Source organism: Apodemus sylvaticus, chromosome 16, assembly GCF_947179515.1.
Source record: "Apodemus sylvaticus chromosome 16, mApoSyl1.1, whole genome shotgun sequence".
In the NCBI taxonomy this organism is placed as follows: Eukaryota; Metazoa; Chordata; class Mammalia; order Rodentia; family Muridae; genus Apodemus; species Apodemus sylvaticus.
This window is the reverse complement of record NC_067487.1, coordinates 45818929-45839636: the sequence shown is the minus strand read 5'-3', so window position 1 is coordinate 45839636 and position 20708 is coordinate 45818929.

Sequence of the window (20708 nt, the reverse complement as noted above, 5' to 3'; positions counted from 1 at the left end):
GAGGAGTGAGCTTAAGCTCTGGGAACATACATGTTGAGGAGATTGAAGATGAACACCAAGAAGGAAGTGATCCCAAAGAAAGTTCCAATCGTCAAGGAGCATACATACACCTACAGAACTTGAAGCAGGGCTCCTTCACAAAGAGATGACCAGTATTAATTGACAATGCCATTGTTAATGGTTCCAATGATGAGAAATAACTGGGAAAATGATTGGTATTGAGTGGATTCGATGGTAAAACATCTGAAAAATCTTTCATAGGAACTCTCAGAGAGGAGTAGCCTTGCCATGTTTTAAAAAATACAAATAATCTCCAGAGCACTGGCAATGAGATGTTCAGAAAAAAGTTTAGTTGGATACGTTGAACCATTTTATGCTATTGATTTTTTAATGTGACATTTTTACATGAATGCACGTATTTGTATATTTTCTCTTTTAAGTTATTCTTTCTCTAGAGGGCTCTGAGGTTTTAAAATTTATGTTTCTTCTCCTTCTCCTTCTTCTAGGTTGGACTAAATGGAAATAGAAATTTATCGTTGAAGGCTACTTCATTTAATCATTTTGTACAGGAAAAGATATGGTCAACCTGGAATTCATTACTCTTCTGACATCTTACATTGACAGGGTGTCTCACTGTAAGGCTTCATGAGTTCCTGAACTCTTAGTTTACAGTGTGTTTTGCGTACTGAACCAAACATAGACATAAACAAGTATATGGAAATACACTCATTTCTTTTTCTCCAGTATATGTGCAAGTCTTTTTGGTTCTTCATTGGCAACTAGCTGGTCTCATGGGACATGTTTCTGGGCAGAGGCCAAACACAAGTTTAGTGCCCGGGGAAGAGGAACATTGTGAAATCAGTAAGACAGCAACCTTGCCGATCCAAGAGAGCAAGATGCTTTTATAGTTGGAGAGTGAGCCAAAGAAAAATACTTGAAAAGACCAGCGAGTTCTATCTCTCACTTGACTCTGATTTGCTTAAATTTCATTTCTATGGAATCTTGGGCAATGAGTGTATCACCAAATGCAGACATCAGTTTGGGTGGAGTCATGGCTAACTGTGGAGAAGCTCACTAGTTTCCTTGACTTGCTCTTGTTTTTTCCATGAACATCAAGTGACCCCGAACTTTTTCCCCCTAACATTGCAGCAACAAGGGACTTGAAAAAAAATGAAATTCATGAGACAGCTATCTTTCTTGGCTCCTGAAAAGGCTGCCTCTTAATTGTCCCAAGAAAGATGAAATGATGTTACTGACCCCATTTTTCAGGAATGATAAATGGGTTGTTTCAGCAATAAATGCAAGAATAGATACTGGGGAGGAACACTTTTACAGCCTTATTTTTCCCTTATATGTTTATTATGAATTCAATCAATTAAGAGCTGAACCAAATTAGGGATGAACACATCAATTGCTTTCTGAGGGTTGCAAAGATTTCAAATGTAATACATTTCACAAAAGACCTTCAATGCATTTTTAAATCTTTCTCTGCCATCCCTAAATTCCATGTAAACAAAGTATGCTTCTTGCATTGTATCATTAGCTATGCCAGATTATCAATTTTTTCTTGAACAATGTTTGGATGCTTTCCTTACAATTTCCCTGTAATATAATTATGATATTTTGAAGGAAATAAAAAGTCATTAGGAAATATTTTTTTAAATTATTGGCAAAAATATCTGCTTAATTCTGGAAGGAATCAAGGCTTTGAGCTCAAGAGACAAAAATGAAAAGCTACATTTCATACTTGATCATCTACAGAAGGCTTTCTTGCTTCCTGTGTAAGCAAATGCAAAACTTTCCATGGTTAAAAATCACTAATTAAAACTTCTTTATTGAAGATGACAGTGACAGCAAGTATTGGAAACTTTTTATTGTTCTATACATTGATTTATACTCTACACTAAGCTTTAAGGCAATCAAAAGATATGCTGGGAAGATTAAAAAAACTTTTTTTTTCAGAAAAAACTATCAAACAACATCTTGTTTAGAAATTCTGAACTGGATATGAAGTTTTAAAAGAATAATTTGAATGCCAATTCATATATCTGTCTATCTACTATCTATCTATCTGTCTGTCTGTCTGTCTCTTTATCAGTCTTCTTGTTCTTCATCATCTCTTTTCAATAATTTATGTATTATCTCTATCATCTATCTTCTTCATCATGTATACCTATCTTCTTGTTCATCATCTATCTCTATAATTTATCTATCATATCTATCTATCTATCTATCTATCTATCTATCTATCTATCTATCTATCTAATCTATCTCAGGTTAGGTGCTTATTTAATACATGATTATTTTTTGTATTCTCTATATAGTATGGTCCTGAAAATCAGGGAAGCTCTAAGAACCTATCTGCCTTTAGTCTTTGTATGTGTGAAAGTAGTTGTGTGATCTTCATTTTGCTGAGAAATTCATAGATTACTGTTTACAACCAAGGAGAAAAATTATTCTCAGGTTCATTAGATGCTTAATCATTTCACTGATCTTGGGCTTCCCCTGAACATGGCTAATCAACAAATTATCAGTTATACCCAGCAATCATAAAGATAGCTGCACATCTTCCTTGGACCTTTAAGTACAGAATTCTGTACTTAAGGGGTGTGAACGTGGGAGTTCTGCTTTTTCAAGTGTCCAGGTGAAGAGTCATTTAAGTTAAGGTATTTAGAAAATTATAAATAAACAGGAGTACAAATTTATTTTGTATAGGGATCTTGTCATGTTTATAGTGGTATTAAGTGTTTAGCATAGTGCTTGACATATAGAAGATACTGAAGAAATCTGTGATACAGAATCGTAGACATCTTCACCAGTATCCTTTTTAGGAAGATTCAGTTTTTGGTAAAATTTGAACTTCACCGGTGTCTCTGTTCTTTATTTATTATTTTAAAATGGTGCACACATTCCTCCTTCCTGTTCATCATATTTTGACATCTTCATGTCATCTGGATAAATAGCATGAGCTTGAATGGAAAATTACCTACTCAGAAGGATACTACCTAGTGTCTTTGGATTTTGGTAGGAAGACCTTTCTGCCCCAAATCAGTGCTTGCAGAACTGGGTGGATAGTCACATACATAATACTATAAATTGTACTGATGTAATATCTTTTGCTTAGGACTAAAAACCTTCTTTAGACCTTATTTAATAAGAACAATCTATTCAGCCCTCCATAGGTGTGTATGTTGTTTTAGGGATGCCTTACACATGAGTCTCATTGATTGGACCACCAAGATTTTAGTGTCGTTGACTCTTCCACCTGGCTGCTAGGCCTCAGGGTGGCTGAAAAAGGTGTGTCCCAACAAGCAAAGGCATCTTCCTTTCAGACAGGTAATAGTTTGACACTTAGTTTATAACTAGGTGTTACCTTAGCTGGAGGGGTGAGACAGGGCTGGGACAGGCCAAGGAAGGAGTGTCTTGGCAAAGAGTATGTGGTCGATGCTGGAGGCTCGTGACAGACTAACCTGAATGTCAGACAGGACGACAGGAAGAATCTGACCCAACAGGTCAGAACCGACAGTTGGTAGAGAGTGAAACTGACGATTAGTATGCTAGAGAGAATTCTCCAAGGCTGGTTGATACAACCATGGGGAAAACTGAACTTTGACCTAAAATTCAGTCACCAGACCACATCCTGTAGAGAGAAAACTCAGCATCCTCAAAAGTCTAAGCAGTGTGCTTGGACGGGATGTGACTTGACATATCACTATGCTGTCTAGGCAAGACTATTTGAAAGTATGTTTTCTGAGAAGTATTTTATTTGTTCCTTCTAATGAGACCAAGATCCTAGGAAGAAAATTCCCAAAGTTAATCATTTCATTGCCTTTGGAACACTTAGGTTGGAGAATACATCTTAGTGAAGACAAATTTCCATAGACAGCTATCAAGCACGGAAGTTTTCCTGACCCAGCTTGCATTTCTATGACGTTGGTTACTAACCGATACCAGCTAGAATCTGATAATATTACATAAAATTTCTCTTTGTTTGTGGTCTAATTTTGCATATTCTGAGAAGACAAGTATGAATCACAGGTATTCAGCAAGCTAACAGGTTCTGAGTACTTGCCAACTTCTGTAGTAACTTGAAAATTTCCCCATTGGCTTCTAGCCAACAGGCCCTGTAGGCAGCATGAGATGCTGATCTTTGAACTTCGGGGATAGTAAATGCTTTAATGTAGTAAAAAGAGTATGAAGGACAGCTTCTCTCCTTTCTCCTACAACTCCATCTTTTCCTCAATTAGAAATCTCAGCCAGTAGTCTGACTGCCTGAACTCTCTAACCCCCTATTAAGGTTCTATGGCTAGTGAAGATGCATTAGTCATTTTTCACTGGAGAAATAACTGAGAAAGAAATGTAAGGGAGGAAGGTGTTTGCTTTGGCTCATTGCTTTAGTCCATGGGTACTTAATGTATGTTAACTTCATGGAGGATGAGGCAGAATGTAGTAGGAAGCTATATGGTAAAGTGATAGACCTCATGGTGGAGAGGAGACAAGCAGAGGAAGAGCCTGGGGAGAAGATACACCATTTAAAGGCATGACCCCAGCCAATGACTTCCTTCAATCTGAGTCACATTCCAATAGTCTATTCAATTACGAATCCATCAATGGTAAATCCATTAAGTATGTCCTCTTTCTCAGGAAACCATTAGCCTATAACCAAGCCTTAAACACATCGGCCTTTTGATGAAATACTTTATGCCCAAATCACAAGAGTGTTAACTTTGATTTCATGAGGGTTTCTAATTTTCCTTATGAGGACTGAAATTTATCAATATAACTAATTCAAGAGGTTTTTTTCTTGAGTGAAAAGAGAAACCCTGTTTTCAATATAGGGTAAAATTAAGGACTATATATACCAACAAATATTAGGCTAGTAACAACCCCATCAAAAAATTTGACTCCAGTGATGTTCAATTCTTTTATTTCTCTTTTGTTGAGACAAACCTATCATGGAAACTATTTTTTAATCTTCTAAGAACCAGGACTCTCCTGGATAGATAATTCTATTGTTGGCTGTGATGTTATAACCAAGTGATTAGGACATTTTTACCATTTTCAATATCTATCTCAATCCTAAAATTGTCTTGCTCTCATTTTGTCCTGTAGATTAACTTATAAAAATTTCTTCACTACAGCTATGGTACCAAGTTTCAACCATTGTCACATACATACAGATGTCAATTAACTCAAAGGAGTAAACTTTAGTTACAGAGGGCAGGGACTAAGAGGCTTTCCAAGAGTATATACTCTGTGAGTGAAGGTTCAGGTTGTCCATTGTATATGTTACAAAGCAGTTTGTAGAGAGTTGAGCAGAATAGACCTAAGGTCACTGTAACCCAGTATTTATAATATTAGTCTTTGATCACTAAATGCTTTCTTGTACATTATTTAGGATGTATAATCTTGCTGCCTCTCTGTAGGTGTGTGTAATATCTTCAGGTTGCTTTGCCTGATTCTTCTCAAGTACATGATAGAAGGGATTTCTGCTTTCTAGAATATTTAGAGAAGAATTTCTAGGTTCATTTCAGTGGAGTGAAGCAGTGTTTTAAAGTAGTGGTTAGTAGATAGTGGTTAACCTAAGATTTGCCAACGACCTCCTTTAAGGTTTTCCAAATGATTATAGGTTTTAGATCTACTGTAGCTTTACTCTAAATTATGAAATCACATTTCTAAGGAACTACATGACCTGAAAATATATACATCGTTCAAAAAATCAAACTGAGAAATCAATATAGAGGATTGTGCTCTGACTCAAAGAGTCTATGTTCTAGGACCTCCAGAATGAAACTTAGTCTTCAAGTTTTAATAAGTTAGCTTTAATAAGTTCTACTTTCCCCTAAGCATCCCTCAAGATTATTGACAGGTGTCAGAGTAGCTGTCTGTTGCTGGGTCCCTGTTCTAGCCTCCTTGAATTTCATGGCTATTATCTGTAAGTGAAGAGATCTGGCCACTTGCCACTTTATATTCTCAGCCATGTTTGAAATTCTGTGATCTCCTGGTGTACTATTTGGTTTCTTAGGTGAGGAAAAATCTCCACAAATTACCCCGCACCAAGGATTTCCTTCTATTGTCATGATATTTCATGCATATTATTATTTTTAATATTTCTTTGTTAATTGTTTCCTAGAATGTCATGATATAAATTTACTAGCTACTGGAAATGGCCTGGGAAATATATCCTGACCATCAGTTTTTTCTTTAAGGTCAAAGTGTATGTTTCCACAGAGTTCATGCAGAAACATGGACTGTACTTGGCAATTGACCTGTTTAACACACATACATAGAGTTGAAGAACACTTGGGCTGCTGGAACCTGGAAGTTGCTTTAATTTTATTCAAGGTGGAACATTTTGTGTCCCAATATTTTTGTCATCTTCTTCTAATCATGCCCTTCTTACCATGTCCTTTGCATTCAGGCCAGATAAGCTGACATGTTGTTTTACATAGCAAGAGTGCTGATGGTGTCTGAATGGAAAACATTCTGATTTGGGGGGAGAATGTTTTTTATGGTCAGCACGTTTGTGACTATAACAGACCGTGACTGATTAAGACGAATGGTTGTTGGATCACTGCAAGGAAGAAGGTTTTGTTCAGTGAGCATCTGTAGAGAGGAAGAGCTCTGGACTTTGAGAGCTGCCAAGCATTTGTAGCCATGGAGTATGTACTCTCTCTGTGGATACCCAGGCTTGGCAAAATCAGGCCTAATTTTGTCAACTTCTTCCACTTGACTCTATAGGTTCTTGGGTGGAGCTGAGCAGGGTCAGTGATACTGTAACTAAAGGCAAATTTAATAAGGCAACAGTGCTATTTGCTGTTTTCTTTGCTGAACAGAATGCTTGGTCTTGACTTGAAATTTAGATGAGAAATAAATGCCTAAAAGATGTCCTTGGCACAAGTGGTACCCCAGGACTGTAGACTATCAGAAAATAAAATGATCTGAAAAGGAAAAATGAACTGATATTAATGTTGAATTTTCTGACTTTAATAGTCATACTGTAGGTATATAAAATAATGTCTTCACTCATAGGGAATTAAACAAGGAGCACATCACAGGAAAGGGTCTGATTTACGCAGGTAAGTATATATGTATGCAATATATTGAGAGACAGAGAGAGAGAGAGAGAGAGAGAGAGAGAGAGAGAGAGAGGAGAAAACTATATAACTATATGCCCAGAGGTAGCAATGAATAAAACAACCTCTTTTGCAACTGTTTTATAAGTATATTAAAATTTTTTAAGAAATGAAAAAGAGGACAGGGACTTCTTTTTGCAGCATTGGGATGGATGGTAACTAGTAAGCAGGCCACCACTTCCCTGTATCCAGGACCAGCAAGCTGGTGAACTTCTAAATGAGAAACGCAAGGATTTAGCTGAAAATAACAGTCCTAAGCTTGTGAAACCATAAACCCTTTCCTCTGTCTTTGCTCTGCATCACAACCTGTTCATTTGTCTCCTTATCCTTTGTCTGCATTAGACTGAGAAGAGCTTGAGTTAATCAGTTCCACTCTGTCAGAAAGTCCTTCTAATACCTTGACCTAAGCCAGAAGAAATATGTGTAAAATCTCCCCAGGAATTGGGGAAGCCTTCAGTATTTCTCAAGCCAGAGGCTCCCTTTCTTGTTATAAGCCAAGAGCTATAGATTATATTTCATATTTCACCTTTCTCCCAGCCCGCCTCAGTCCAGTCTCTCTTTTCTCAGTGTTATGGGGAAACTCCTATATCCTGTTTTTTGTGAAGCCATATTTATAAGCAAGGGTATGTAAGTTCATTTTGCTGAACTATCAGGAACAATACTGTACAGTCGATAGTGCAGAACAAGTTTTGGCTTTCTTGAGTATTAAATTAAAATGGACACATAATCCTGTTTTCTCTGAGTTTCTTGCAAAAGTCATACCAGGGGCAAAGGGGAAAGGATACTAGTGGGCAGACAGAGAGAGAGGGAGGGAGGGAGGAAGAGAGAGAGAGAGAGAGAGAGAGAGAGAGAGAGAGAGAGAGAGAGAGAGAGAGAGAGAGAGAGAGAGAGAGAGAGGAGAGAGCACAACATGCAAGGGTTCTTTTGTTTTAACAGAGCGTTTGTTTTTCCACGTGGGACTTCATGCTCCTGGAGCATTAAGGGCATAACACGAAGGATGCACGTCTCATATTTTCAATTCCCACCCAAAGAGCTACCTTTGATCTCATCTGGAGTTCATATTCTGGGAGTCTCGGGGAATAAAGGGCTTTTCTTGCTCCTTCATAGCTGTAAAAGCATGTCTGATTCGGGTGCTTCATGTAAACGGCCTGTGAAGTTGAGGCTGCTTTGAAGGAATCTGCTCAGCTGTAACATTCCTTCAGCAGGAGGAGGATGGTTTGGAAAAATGTAGGTTTTTTTTTTCTTGGAAACAAAGATCCTCACCAGACTTGCCAGGCTGAAGGAGGTTAGAAGGATACTTTTGCCTTCGGGGTGTCCCCATCTCAGCCGCTGGGTGCTAGTCCAGGCAGGTAACGCTTTAGTTGACACCTTCAGGATGAACAGACAGGGAGAAACTTGTAGTCATTTTTCTTGGCAGAAGCCACAACCCAGCCCAAGTTAATTATGTCTGAGAAGAAGAATAGTGTCTGGGCACCTGCAATTTTCAATTTGGTACCTTGTTTTCCTGTGCCAAGTGTTCTCTCTCAAGGCATTCACATGCATCCTCACACAGTCCTTTCCTGGTTTTATGTAGACAATGGGAACACTGAGTTTATAAACGTCTGTGTAATTGTCTCTGTTTACTGAGAACTTTGCATGTGCCAGGTCTGATTAAGAGCTGTGCGTGCATCCTGTCATTTAATCTTCATGACAACCCTGTGAGGGACATAAATTTATTGCTCACACTCAGCAGCCGGAGAAAATAGGGGCTTACACAATGTCTTGTCCTAAATCATATGACTAAGTAATGTGGAACCACAGCTTGAAATGAAACCTAGCAGCCTGTAAGACTCAAAGGTGTTGATAAAGTTCTGTCAGCACTACACACACACACACACACACACACACACACACACACAGAGAGAGAGAGAGAGAGAGAGAGAGAGAGAGAGAGGGAGAGAGAGGGAGAGAGAGAGAACATCCCTTTAAATTAGAGTGTGGCCAATATTGATTTTGATGTTATTATCAGGTTTTATATTTTTTAAAAAATAGTTTGTTATTGCCAAATACAGAACATCTAATCCTTGTTTATCCTTCTACGTTTAATGGTAAAAATGACTAATGTTGGATTTTAGACCATGATACCCCAAAGTATGTATGGCACTGTGGCATACAGAGTACTTTGAGCTGAGGAAACTGTAAGGAACTTAGAAGTACAAAGTTTACTCTGACCTTCTGTCCTTCTGTTCTCTTCCCTCAGCTCCTCCCTGAGGCAGGTGCTTGGACCTGGAGTACCTTCAACAGCCCATGTGTTGAAAGCTTCATAGTGATATTGGTAGGTGGTGACATCTTAAACAAATGGAACCCTGTGGAGACTTTAACCCATGAAGAGTGTTTCCTCAAAGAAACACTTCCTCTTTGTCTTCTCAGGAATCATGAGGTGGGTAGCTTCCTCTACTCCTGCTGGGATGCACTTCCATACAAAAGAAACGTGGCCAGCCAACCATGGAAAGACTAAGAGACAATATAAACCTTTCTGCTCATTGAGTTGATTGCCTTGGGTATTTGCTATGGCAACAGAAAGCTGATAGCACAGCTGGTAACAAAAACTAAAACCTTCCCCAGTGCAGGTTTTAGGATTAACGACTTCTTTTTCCTAAAGCTACAAAACCTGGCCATGTAACTCTCTGAACTCACATGTCTCCTGAAAACCCTCAGCTGGAGATATTTCCCCTCTCACAGCAAACTGGGGGAGGGGAAGCAATGTACAGAAACTCCGAGAAGAGTATGACCAAATGGACTGTGCTGGAATTCACTCTCTTTACTTTACCGTGTTTACATTGTCTTCCTTTGTCCAAACACATTTTTAAGACTATTTTAAATCAAATCCAAGCACACAAAGCATGCTTTTATTAGGTTCTTGGAGATTCTATTCCTATGTTAGGAAAATTATCATTAAATAACTTTTTTGTACATTTCTGTACAACTCTGGTTCTTGTAAAGCATAGGGATTAATACATCTTACCCTTTGCCATCAGACCCTACTCTAGCCATGTATTACCCTTAGAAAAGGTGCTCCTCTCAGCACTGTGGCCTCTCCCAGTTGTCATCTTATTAATCTTCTTTATCTATCACTCTTCGAAAAAAGTTAAGCATTTCCAGTGTTTGTTGTTGTCATCTTACCTCATTCTTATTTTGTAACTCCTTTATAAATGGTGCATACTCATTGTACATGGTACAGACTTACATAAGGGTACACTGTTCACACAAGCGTACACTGTCCTCAGAGCATATTCCCCCCTTTGTGTGCTCTTTAGTCTCCTACTTGTCTTTGCTTCTGTTTTCACATCATATGTATACACATGGTTTTGTCTCTCTATAGAATCTGGGATCACAAAGTAGAGAAAGCATATTTACCTTTCTGACACTGGCTTAATTTATTATGTCACTCTTCAATCACAAGCATTTTTGAAGGGCACAATTTCATTTTTCTTTATATTTGAATAAAATTCCTTTGTGTATGGACCACATTTTTAAATTCTGGTGGAGCTTCAAACCTGTCTTAAATGAGGCCAATGTGGTCAGGCCTCTTACTCTCTCAGTACTGAGACTTTCTCGCTTTTGAGCATTTTTTTTGTTGACGTTTTATGTTATGCTGAACAAAAGCTCAGTAAATATCCTGCTGTGAACTGTGCATGGATCACTCTGGTTTGAGACAGTCCGGCTTCTGAGAACTACCATTTCCCCGAGGAAAGAGTCACTCAGATGTATCTACACTTGTGGATCAGTTAGTTTTAATTTCCTATGTTTTCAATATAGGTATTAAGCACATGCACATTTGTGTCCCCTTTGATTCCTTTGTCACTAGGAAATGTCTCTCCTCATTCCTGAAAATATTTCTCATTTGCTGTCTATGTTCTTTGACAGTGGCTTTCTTATGCTTAATAGCCATATGCATTTCTCTATCCATTCCTTTTGTCTGAGTTTTGATATTTGAAGTAAGCTTCTTGAAAACACCATGCAGCTGGGTTTTACCTCCTCATCAAAGTGGATAGATTTGCCATTTACATTGAGTATTTATAGCAACAGCAATGGATCTGACTGCTCCTACCATTCTGTTTCAATCTACCTTCTTTACATTTGTTTTCTATTAAGTCTGTATAATTGTGTTTCTATTTTAACCTTCCTTTTGACCTGACTATACCATGTGATTCAGTTTCTACTACTAACTTAGGGCTCATAATTCTTTGATTTATACTTTAACCATTGCAGCTAGATTTACAGTATATGTTCAACTTACCACCATTTACCTTCAAATCACACTATCCTGTTCATATTTAAAATAAGGCCCTTATAACAGTATCTGTCTATTTTGGATCCCATCCCTTGGGGTATGTTATGTGATATCCACAATACATTACTAGTGTCTTAGGGCAAATATTGCTGTGATAAAACACCATGACCAAAGCAACTTAGGGAGGAAAGGTTTTATTTGGCTTACACTTCCAGAGCACTGTTCGTCTCTAACGGAAGTCAGGATAGGAACTCAATCAGGGTAGGAACCTTGAGGCAAGAGCTGATGCAGAAGCCAAGGAGCAGTGCTGCTTATTGGCTTGCTCCACATGGCTTGCTCAGCCTGCTTTCTTATAGAACTCAGGACCACCAGTCAAGGAGTAGCCTTACCCACAATGGACTGAGAACTTCCACATAAATCTTTAATTAAGAAAATGGCTTACAGCCAGATCTCATAGGGCATTTTCTCAATTAAGGTTTGCTTCTTTCAGATAACTCAAGCTTGTGTCAAGTTGACATGAAACTATCCAGCAAAATTGGTACTTTGGCCTCAGATGTTTAGCTCTCTTTCAGAGGTATAAAAATGTTTTGGAATGTGTTCACATATATGTCATCCCTCTTTATTCCTTTGTATAAATTTACATTTTAACAATCTGCCCAAATTTCCCTCTGTCCAAACAATGGCCTACAGTGAAGGCCTATTGAAAAATAAGATATTTGGAGTTTTTTGTTCCAATAATATTTGTTTTGCTTTCACGCTGAAAAATATTTCTACTAGATATAGAATTCTCAGTTGACACTTGTTTTCTTTCATCATTTAGAAAATACAATATCAGGGAAAAAGCAAGCCTTGGGGTCTTAAATTACATTGCCCACATTACTGTGTATAATAATTCCATGTTCCAGTCCATCCACAGTTCAGGGCCTCTTGATTGTGTAATAAAGATATGCACACTTCCTTCATTCATCTCATATCTCATCAGCTTTCTAATTACAACATATCTTAGAATACACATACACACACACACACACACACACACACCTCAGCTACCTCTGGTTCTCAATGAAAGCAAAGAACAAATTTCCTCTAGTCAAATATCATCTATCCATAGCACCTTATGTAATCCTACACAACATCTTCCCATCCTCTTTTTTTCTGTGTTGGATTCCATAATGTTAAGTTATTCATTAAAAGTTAGGTTACTAGAGTGACTAGATAATAAATTGTCTCCTTGTTTGTTCCTGATAAGAACTGGTGACTTTAAAACCCAAACTAACAAGGCCTTACCCTTTTCTCACACAGAAGAGATGAAGCTAGGCGTTTGCTTGATCTCCACTTTCAGTTTCATCTGAGTGGTGTTTTCTTCTTTAGATGTTAGGGCTTATTAGTCCCTCTGATGAGCTTGCTGGTCTCTGAAGAGCAACTGTAATGCCTAAGACACTCCACTGTAATCTTTTACTTGCACATAAAATTTTTACTCTAACTTATCTATAGAAAAAATATACAATATCTGTTCATGTCCCAATTCATCTGATAGATAAATATTCTCAAGAGTGCTTGTTGGATGAATGAATTAAGGAACAAAGTATGAAATGATTACTCAAGTGCTATTGCCTCTCTTCTGAAGCTACTCAGGAATATGTGATGGTTAGTTTTGCCCAGATTTTTGATTTTAGAAGTATCAACAAACTTTGAAAACATATATAATCTATTTCCTGAGGTCACTATGAAGACTCTATCAAGAAATCTGTTTGGAGGGGAAAAAAGATAATGAGACCTTTGTAAAGTCTGGGGGGAAATCTTCCAATGTTATAAAAAAAATGTTGGAGATACCATTAAGCAGATACATTTTGTTTTATTTGTGATTTTTAAACATGTATTAAAATCCAGTAGAGAGTAGATGGGGAAGAATATTTTTAGAAGTGGTTGAGTTCTTCATGTGTGAGGCCAAACTGTGATGTAAGAGTCCATGATAGGGGCTTGGATGCATGGCAGTGGTGCAGCTCCTGGGAGAATTCAGGCCTATTTATATAGAGACTTCTCCAGATTGGAGCCGGCAAGGTCAGGAAATTGAGGCAGAGTCTCTTCTGTCTCCTCTTTTCCATTGCAGGAGTCCAAGAGGAATGCTTTGGCAGAATTTTTGAGACCGATGACTTGTCCAATCTAAATATAAAGTTACCCTTAGGAATGAACAGTAGTCCACTGACCCTTGATACAATCCACAGAAAATGTAATTTATTTATTTTGTGAACGGGTAAAATACTCATTAGCAATTTCCACAGTTAAAACAATAGAATTCAAGTATACAAAACTATTCAGAAAAGAAGAAAAAAAAAAGAGGGAGACAGAACACTGCTGTATGCATGCTCCTCATGGTGTCCTGGGGGATGTTTATTGGAGGTAGGCAGGGATGTTCCAAATTTTGCATAATTTAGTTTGGGAGCTGTTTGTACTGAGAGAACTTTGGCAAGGACTACAGACAATGGATTCAGAATTAAATTTATTTTTTTAAGAGAAAAACATATTACATGATAATGAGACCTCAGGATTAACGCTGTTGTGCCCAATTTTTAGTCACATCTGTGCTGCAGATTTGGATTTTAGTTCTTAGTCCTAGAACTGGAGAAACATGGGTATCAGTTATTATGCTTGTAAATATAACTAAAGAAGGCTACACGTGTAAGTTTAAAGATAAGCATAGATACCGAATAGATGCTTGTTTATACATGGAATCATAATTTTCACATAAGCTAGAGCCTATAAGTTATATTTACATGCTTATGTTTTTTTCGAACAAGTGACTAAAATTCAGAAATTATTTTTCAACTAACACTGGCCAGAAGCACAAACTCAGAAGCTCTTGGGATAGTGTGCATTTGAATTCAATCGCTTAACTTTTGGTGTGTATATTCTAGTTGGCGATATATTCCTGCCATACACAAACATTGCAGATTGCACTGAAGTGGCACCCGTAAGCATGTGTGCATCTTATGGGGATGTTCAGGTACTGTTTGTGGAGCAATACAGGCCATCTGCATATGATGCAAGATCTGAGCTTTCCAGTTGAGAAGTCTCAGTGGTGGTTTGTATGTCTGCTTGGAGGCACACAGTTATGCTCAGGTTGGGCTGTACTTCCAACCATGACTGAGTAGGATTTATTCCTTAGGTTACATTTCAAACCATTTCTTTGAGATGAGGGCTAATATAGCCAATGCTAGCCACCATTGGGTATGTAGATGAAGACTGATCTTAATCCTCTTGCCTCCACCTCCTGAGTACTGGAGTTACATACATGCAGCACTGAAGAATGAAATGAGGGTGCTGTGTGTCTTAAACAGGCATTCCACTAATTGCATGATATTCTCAACCCTATTTTAAAATGCCCGTAGTCTAGAATTTTAGCTTCTCATCTTTATAAATGTCTTTAAACATCACATTCTTCACCTTCAAATTTTTCCATAATGTTTTAAAGAGTTTCTTCCAAAGTTAGGCAGCTTGACTTTGTCAGCTAGTGCTTTTACCTAAGAAGGGTTTCTCGTTTGTAGCAAGGGGCTGTCAGGGCTACCATCTACTGCATGATGTTATTTTGTGGAGTTTGATGGTGTCTCCCAAGATGCTCAGGATCTGGGAAGTTCTTAATAAATACAAACTGCCCTTATTACAACTAAAACCATTACTGGTGTACTACAATAAAGTCAACGTTCACTAGTCACTTGTTCTAGGAAAGAGGTAGAGACTGCTGAGGGACTGGTAAATACTCAGCTTCATAGAAGACCAAGTAAACCATTGTACTTCTGTGCATTTCATGTACAAGGAAAGAAGTGACATGCAGACATATGCTTAAATAGGCCTGTATTTTTAAAACATCATAGTATGTGAAAGCAACGTTAAACAAAGAACATTATGAAACCAGACCTCATTTAATACCACATTAGCAATTACATGGGATTATCCTAGAGTGATTTTTCAAACGATTTACCTTATCACCTAAACTAATTCATTTTGTACACACACACAGCAAGCACTCACTTGTATGCGAACATGTAGTATCCAATTATTGATTCAGGAACAAAGACTCCCTGAAGGAGTTTTAAAAAACTGCTCTGTCCCAGCATGCCATTCTATATTTTATATCCGAGTCTGAGTCAGCAGAAATACACGCAGGAATCCTCTAAAGTCTGATAACTCCCTTGCTAGTCCCTGAAGTCAGAACCCACACATAGGGTTGTGTGGTATTATTCTATCCCAGGTCTGGAACATATCATTACCACTGAATTCATTGCCTATGCAATCACCAGAGTTGACGATAATGTGAGGATAGTTGCGGTATAAAGCTACAGTCAGTTGACAGAACTGTCTAGCATACAGTGGGTCAGACACAGAGGTGTTGCTGTGTGATCTCTACAGAATCAATAGCATCTTGTGAGCTCAACAGCAGACCACCAGCTGAGGGGCTGAAGGATAAAAATCATATCTTTGTCATTAGCTGGGCTGAAATCCACGACTGCTTACTTCCTTCTTTATGTATGAAAATGAACATGCACTCAGAGACCTACTATGTCATTACATACTGTTTTGGGGACAAGATTAAGGCAAAAACTACGGTGTCCACTCTTTTACATGATTCTGCCACTTGAATTTTGGATAAGAGACATTTCACGTGCTCAATGACCACATGTGAGTAGTAGCTACATGGCCAGCATATGTCTCCATCTTGAATACAGTATTGAGGTATGGCTTGTATTTGAATTATATATATATATATATATATATATATATATATATATAACATACAGATGTGTTTATATGTGTGTGTGTGTGTGGTGTGTGTGTGGTGTGTGTGTATGTGTGTGTGTGTGTGTATGAGAGTGTAACTGAGGACAGAATACATATATACAGTGTCTTATTTTCTTTTCACAGTTCACAGTACAGAATAGGCACTCAATTAGTGGGTCAAAGAAATGAGTATATTACCATAGAAACGAATGGATAATGAAAATCTCTGAGAAGCCAGGTTGACTATTTTTACATTTTTTTTTTTTTTTTACATCTGTGAAACTGATTACTTGATGCTGGTGAAATTCTACTTGTAGTCTCGTCGGCACTCAGTATTGGCTTTCCACTCCTTCATTCAACCATATTTTATTAAATAGTTGCAGTTGTATAAACAAAGTGTTATGTGACTACAATAGGTATTGTTCTAAAAGACAACACTTAATAGAGTAACTGGCATTGCTAAACAGTTTTTGTGACAGGGGTCTCCTAATTTAGAAAAAAACTTAGAATTTTCTAAGCACCAGATTTGAAAAGGGCACACACCTCAGGATGCTGGTCGGTCTCCAAGGATATTGCATGCCTAAAGAGTTAAGTGTATTTGCCTAGGAATCTATTTTAAGGATGCCAAACAACTTTCCTAAAAATGTACTCCCCTAAATGATATTATTTTTAAAGACTGAAATGAGTCAATATTTTAAACTCATATTACTAACTTGTAGCAAATTATCCCAAGGAGACTTAAAAATTAATATTATTTTGGGTACAAGAGGAAAAATTAACATTGTATTCTATAAATATATCTAAATACCAATCCAATTCACTGGTGTGGGAGTATCAATTCCCTGAGAGAATTTCAAAATCCCTGTTCTGATGCTGAATGTTCAATTATGTTTTTAGAGCTTAGTTTGTAGCAAGCATTTATTTGTCTGATGCCTTTCTTGAACTGGGAGTTTTCTGAAGGTCGGGAATAAAATCTATCATCTCTCTCTCATATATGTATGTATGTATGTATGTATGTATGTATGTATGTATGCATGTATGTATGTATGTATGTATGTATGTATGTGTGTGTGTTTATATCTATCATCTCTCTCTCTCTCTATCTCTCTCTCTCTCTATCTATCTATCTATCTATCTATCTATCTATCTATCTATCTATCTATCTATCTATCTATCTCTCTGTCTATCTATCTATCTATCTATCTATCTATCTATCTATCTATCTATCTATCTATCTATCTACCACCTATCTTAGGTGTCTATCTAACTACCTACCACCTTCCTGCCTGTCTGTCTGTCTATCCATCCAGTTGAGCACACTGCATAATTTCTGGCATGTTTGGTAGTTCATGATTGTCTGCTGGAGTAATGCAAAGTACAGTTCATGTTGCTTTTCACATGTGACTCATTCCCTGAATCCTCTGAGATCAGTGATGTGCATTTGCTAAAGAAGAACAATATGTGAGTGACAAGGGTTGTGCCTTCCGCTGTCCTTCTGTTCACTGACTAACCTTGTCCACAGGCTGTGGTGTGCTTTCCTATTAAGCTTTTGTTTCCTCATGCATTTCCTTCTTCATGTGACTCACATTGTTACAACCCTCATGTATTAATCACTTTGAAACCACAGAGTTCTGAATCATGGCTGAGTCCTGGGCTACAAGGAAATCTGTCCACTAGGAAAGGAGAGCGTTTCTAGGAAACATCTTCTTGCCATGTCTGTATTCTGATAAGATTCCTGGCTGCCAACCTAGGCCCATGTAAAGCAAAGGCCTGGAAACAACCTTCAGTTCTCCTGTAGGTAACTAACAAGTATGTTCTCTTTCATGCTGACAGTTTCTTATAGCTATTGTATGTATGTGACAATCTTGTCATCCAACAACTCACCATTTTATGAGCAAAGCATGTAATATGTGATTGAGCAATGGGTTTTCACACAGAAACTCTATAGTGGTCATTAAACTACTTTCTTTTTTCCATGCCTGATTCATTTGTACATCATTAGATGCTGAACTTCCAGGGTTTGTTTGTAGACATACAACTTGGTTGTCAAAGCCTCTTAGGATAGAAGCCTTTAATCTTCCTATCTAACCATCTTAACATGGGTTATGTTTGTTTTTATAAACATACTAGTAAAGGATTTGCAACAGTTTGGGCTCTGTGAGAGAAAATTGCCGACTGAATAACTGAATGAATTGTTGGAAGGCTCTGTAGTGGGTGTTTTGCTGGTTGTGAAATCAAAGGCTGCATGATTTCAGTTGATTTTCCCTGTCACACTACACTGCCTCCAGATGAGGGAGGTGACACATTTTAGTCAGAGGAGAACTTGGAGGCATTCGACATCCTTCAATATCATTGTGCACCATCAATGGCTCACTACTTTCCTTCCCGGGACAAATAATTGCTTCTTGATTTTTATTTTAAGTTTAAAAAGCATGTGTCAGACATGCCAGTGTTTTTGGAGATACTTATAACTTCCTTTGAGATCACAAAGCTCTGCAGGATTTCAACATCCTCTTGACCCAATTTGGTAAAACAGCATCCGATGCCAGAATACTGAAAAGGGAGACTTGGAGTTTACATGTAAGACAATAGTATGGTTTTGAGGCAGTCTATCTAAGTTCATTCCACAAGTCTGGCTCTAGCTGGTCACTAGCTTCATGTTGTCCACACTGTCTCACAGAAAGTGTGTTTTTTGTCAGAGTTGTAAGACATGGCTGCAGTCTGCACTTGTTTTTTTTTTTTTTTTTTTTTTTAGTTCTTTTCTGATTAAAGCAACTGTTTAGCTCAGACTCTGGCTTGAGGTTTGTGGCTCCCACGAGTAGATCAGAGTAGAGACTCATTCTTGGTTGGTCACTGACCATCTCTCCCAAATCTGTTTCCATTAAAATTTCTTGCCGCAACTGACACACTTGGATGGTTTTATGGACTGAGTTGCTTTCCATAATAATACGATGTCCTATCATACTGTGAATGGGTGATGTGAAGTGCTTGTGAATACAATCGTGTTTGGAAATAGGGTCTTTGTAAGTAAAATTCTCACAAGATGAGATCACTAGAATGGACCCCAATCCAATGTGACTGGTATCCTCATAATCAGAAGAGGCAGATATGTACACAGAACAGGACAGAGTGACAGAGGCAAATGGACAAATGCATCTGCAAGCTTCCAAATCTCACTAAATGCTGGAACAGCAGCTCCAGGAAGAGCCTGCCTTGGAATCTTTAGGAAGAGCATAGTCCTTCTGATACCCTGATATTAGACTCCTAGCTGCTAGAAATGTAGAATAAAAACTAAAGTTTGTGCCACACACTTTATTATAGTAAGGAAATGATTTATTAATATTTACGCAGATTGCAGGATACAGCTGCCCCTACCTGTTGTTTACCAGTACCAGAATAGGCAAGAAGAGACTCAGAGGGTATGGCCAGACTGATACCTTGACACAAGATGTCTAGCTCCCAGGGAAAAGAGATTTCTGTTTCTTTAAGTATTTGATTTATTACATGCTGTAGCTGTGGAAGATCAATAGAGATGACATTCTTTCTGAGATGATGAAATCATGACTTTTCTTTCTGTAGTTTTCCAGCTGGTTTCTAGACACTGTGCAATTGAATCTGATAATAGTAAGAAGATAGTTATTTATTAACTTTGCCAATGCAGTTTATTTTCAAGAGCGAGTCAGGTATCATCCCACTGATTGTCCCAGACTACAAGGAAAGGGAGCCAACACTCGCATTCCCAACACAATCAAGCCTTTAAAAGCCCTTCCTTGGAGTGAGGGCACGTAGGAGAAGACGTATGTTATAAGGTCTGCACTGACCATTGAGCACCTCACTTTGGAGATCAATGCTCTTCATCTTTTTTTTAAATTTATTGTTTTGGAGCCTCTTCTCAAACTGAAACCAAAGCTCTTCCAGTTCTAACACTATCAGGTTTACTGAAAATTAAATTGGATACAACATTTTATGAATTTGTTAAAAAGTATATAATCACTTGTTCCAGCTCTTGTCTGTGTGCGCACGTGTGCACACACACACACACACACATATGTATACATACATACATACATACATACATATACATACATGTGTGAGTATTATACCTCTTTTTTTATTTTATTAAATTGCTGATGCTTACCTTGCATACTTTGTCAGGTTGGTTTTTTTTTTGAGTCACTCCTCTGTTTTATTTGTAATTCACTACCGTCAATATCACTACTTTTTTTGCTGTAATTTTCTTCTTTCCCTAGTTTACTTTATTGTTACTTAGCTTCTAGAGTTCAAGGTGTATTTAGTTTTTATAAAAATCTTATCATTAATTACTATACTTTTTATGAATATTGGTTTGATTAAACAGCATATGTGCCTGTTCAATGTATATCCTCCTACTGGTTTTTTCTTTCCAATTTCTAAGACCTTAGTATTCTATTCCACATCTAGATGTATGATTTTTTTCAGCAATTCTGCTTCAATTTCATTTCTTCCTTTATCCAAAGGCTCTGTTGCTCTAGAATCTGTTGTCA